Genomic DNA, 3,806 nt, shown 5'->3' with positions numbered 1-3,806 from the left:
TCTTTATTGGGGTATAATTGCTTTACAATGGTGTGTTAGTTTCTGCTTTATAACAAAGTGAATCAGTTATACATATACATATGTTCCCATATCTCTTCCCTCTTGCGTCTCCCTCCCTCACTGATAACTTTAAATTCTCCACTTGAGAATGTGATAAATGGAATGCTGCCTGCCATAGTAAACAAAGGATGTCACAGTCATCAGCGATTGCAGCCACTGCAAATGGTGAGCTGGTGAGCCCTAAGGGAATACATGAAGGAAAAGAATACCTGTCATTTAACAGCCATCAGACTGTAACCACACCCTACGGTGAGCCCTGAGAAAACTCAATATCCTGAAAACACAGGATATTGGCCCCAGATATCTGAGGTGCATATCAAAAGAATGATTTCAGTGAGCCCAAACTCTTGCATCTTCCCATACATCCTCCCTTTGGTATTTAGCATTAAAAAGGTGCTAAATTATTTAACTTGGGATATCTGGCTTTCTTTAATTAACAGTAATCTTTTGATGTTCCTACTACCTGCCCTTTGTTGCAAAACTCCTATATATCCTAGCTCCCCCAGCCCCACCCTGCTTCCTTGGAGCCGTTCTGTCAGGGTTACTTGATATGCTTCCTCCTGGGCTTGAAGCCCTAAAAATTCCTGCTGATTAAAACATTACCCTCAATTTTTAGATTGTGAATAATGTTTTAGTCAGCAAATGTAATGCAGTGGGAAGAAATGGATCTTTTCAATAAATGATCCTAGATCAATTAGAAATCTGTACGGGAAATTGAATACTGACATTATTCAGGAAAAAAGTAGTTTGAAATGAATCATAGCCCTAAGTTTGAAAGGTAAATTATACAGCTTTAGAAAATAATATAGAAGAATGCCTTCACAGACTTTGAGAGAGACAAAATATTCTTAAATTAGAACAGAAAGTACTAACTATAAAGGAAAAGATTGATAAATTAGACTTGATTAAAATTAAGACCTTTTCATCAAATGACTCTTAAAATATCAAAAAGAAAGTCACAGAGCATGAGAAGATATTTGTAATACATATATATGACAAAGACCTCATATTCTTACTATATATAACATTCTTACAAGTAAATTAAAAAAATAAAAATAAAAAAGACAGCCATGGAAAAATGGGTAAGAGATTTGAACAAACACTTCACAAAAGAGGATATCAATATAGCCTTAAGCATATAAAAAGAAAATCAGGGCTTCCCTGGTGACGCAGTTGTTGAGAGTCTGCCTGCTGATGCAGGGGACATGGGTTCATGCCCCGGTATGGGAAGATCCCACATGCCACAGAGCAGCTGGGCCCATGAGCCATGGCCACTGAGCCTGCACATCCGGAGCCTGTACTCCATGGCGGGAGAGACTGCAACAGTGAGAGGACAGAGAACCACAAAAAAAAAAAAAAAAAGATAATCAACTTCATTAGTCATCAGGGAGATGCAAATTAAAACCACAATGAAAAACTGCAACAAACCCACCTGAAATACTAAAATGCAAATGATTCGTGACACTAGGTGCTGGTGACAATACTGAGAGACAAATAATCTCCTTCACTCATGTACAAAGTATAAATTAGCACATTCCTTTGGTTAAATAATTCCACATCTACAGTATTGTGTATAGAATGTACAGCATTGTGTATATTTGTGTACCAAAAGATATATACAAGAATGTTTAGGGCTGCTGGGTCTGACATGGCCCAGTTTGTGGAAGCTCCACTTCTTTCTTTCTTTCTTTCTTTCTTTCTTTCTTTCTTTCTTTCTTTCTTTCTTTCTTTCTTTCTTTCTTTCTTTTTCTTTCTTTCTTTCTTTCTTTCTTTCTTTATTGTGGGTGCCTTCAAGTGTGTGGGCCCTCCACTACTTAGGGGGGAGGGGGGAGGGGGAGGGCATGGGGGAAGGAGGATTTGGAACCGGGGTCAAAACGCTGCATGACTCATAGATGAGGGAATGCCAAGCTGTTGCCACAGCCCTCGCACCTGAGAAAACCTTGTTCCCCAGGATGGAGCATCTGGTGCCAACAAGATGGCAGATGGAGAACTGAATGTGGACAGTCTTATCACCAGACTGCTAGAGGTGTAAGGATGTTGTCCAGGAATTTTGTGCAGATGACTGAAGCAGAAGTTCAGGGCTTATGTATCAAATCTCTGGAGAACTTTCTCAGCCAGCCTATTATTTTGGAATTGGAAGGGCCACTGAAAATTTGTGGAGGTATTCATGGACAGTATACAGATTTGCTGTGAATATTTGAATACAGATGCTTTCCCCCAGGAGCCAACTATCTTTTCTTAGAAGATTATGTAGACAGAGGAAAGAAGTCTTTGGAAACCATTTGTTTGCTATTGGCTTATAAAATCAAATATCAAGGGAATTTCTTTCTCTTAAGAGGAAACCATGACTGTGCTAGGGTCAATTGCATTTATAGATTCTATGAGTAATGCAAAAGAAGGTTTAATATTAAATTGTGGAAGACCTTAACTGATTGCTTCAACTGTCTGCCTACAGCTGCCATTGTGGGTGAGAAGATTTTCTGTTGTCTTGGAGGACTGTTACCAGACCTGTGATCTATAGAGAAGATTAGGAGAATTATGAGACCCACTGAAGTCTCCGATACAGGTTTGCTCTGTGATTTGTTGTGGTCTGACCCAGACAAGGAAGTACAAGTTTGGGAAGAAAATGGTCGTGGTGTTTCCTTCACTTTAGAGCTGCTGTTATTGGTAAATTTCTGAATCATCATGATTTAGACTTCATTTGTCAAGCTCATCAGGTGGTGGAAGATGGATATGAAATCCTTGCTAAGTGATAATTGGTAACCATATTTTCAGCCCCAAATTACTTTGGCGAGTTTGATGATGCTGGTGGAATGATAAGTGTGGATGAAACTTTGATGTGTTCATTTTAGATATTGAAGTCATCGGAAAAGAAAGCTAAGAACCAATATGGCAGACTGAGTTCAGGACATCCTGTCACTCCACCTTGAACAGCTAATCCATTGAATAAAAGGTGAAGAAAGGAACTCTGTAAAGAAACCATCAGATTTGTTAAGGACATACTTCATAATATATAAGTGAGCACTGTAAAACCATCAAGCCATTTGACACCCTTTATGATCATCCACCAGGGGGCAGAAAACAGAAGCAAAAGGAACTACAACCCTGCAGCCTGCAGAAAGGAGACCACAAGCACAGTAAATTAGACAAAATGAGATGACAGAGAAATATGTTGCAGATGAAGGAGCATGCTAAAAATCCACAAGACCAAATAAATGAAGAGTAAATAGGCAATCTACCTGAAAAAGAATTTACAGTAATGATACTAAAGATGACCTAAGATCTCAGAAATAGAATGGAGGCACAGATTGAGAAGATACATGAAATGTTTAACAAGGGCCTAGAAGAAATAAAGAACAAACAATTAGTGATGAACAACACAATAACTGAAGTGATAAATACACTAGAAGGAACAAATAGCAGAATAACTGAGGCAGAAGAACAGATAAGTGAGATGGAAGATAGAATGGTGGATATAGCTACCATGGAGCAGAACAAAGAAAAAGAGAATGAAAGACACGAGGACAGTCTCAGAGACTTCTGGGACAACATTAAACACAAAATCATTTGAATTATAAGGGTCTGAGGAGAAGAGAAAGAGAAAGAGTCTGAGAAAATATTTGAATAGATTATAGTTGAAAACTTCCCTAACATGGGGAAGGAAATCATCACCCAATTCCAGGAAGCACAGAGAATACCATACAGGATAAACCCAAGGAGATACACTCTGAGACACATATTAATAA

The 3,806-nt window shown here is 38.6% G+C and overlaps 1 pseudogene across 1 annotated transcript; it reads left to right on the top strand.

Annotated features, from left to right (window-relative positions):
- Positions 1-2,035: 2,035 nt before the first annotated feature.
- LOC307180550 (serine/threonine-protein phosphatase PP1-beta catalytic subunit-like) lies at positions 2,036-3,017 on the top strand (annotated as a pseudogene). The gene has a single exon. The product of its transcript is annotated as a serine/threonine-protein phosphatase PP1-beta catalytic subunit-like (transcript).
- Positions 3,018-3,806: the final 789 nt, after the last annotated feature.

Source organism: Stenella coeruleoalba, assembly GCF_951394435.1.
Source record: "Stenella coeruleoalba genome assembly, chromosome: X".
In the NCBI taxonomy this organism is placed as follows: Eukaryota; Metazoa; Chordata; class Mammalia; order Artiodactyla; family Delphinidae; genus Stenella; species Stenella coeruleoalba.
Note: the sequence above shows the minus strand (reverse complement) of the source record. Positions and strands in the feature narration are given on the sequence as shown.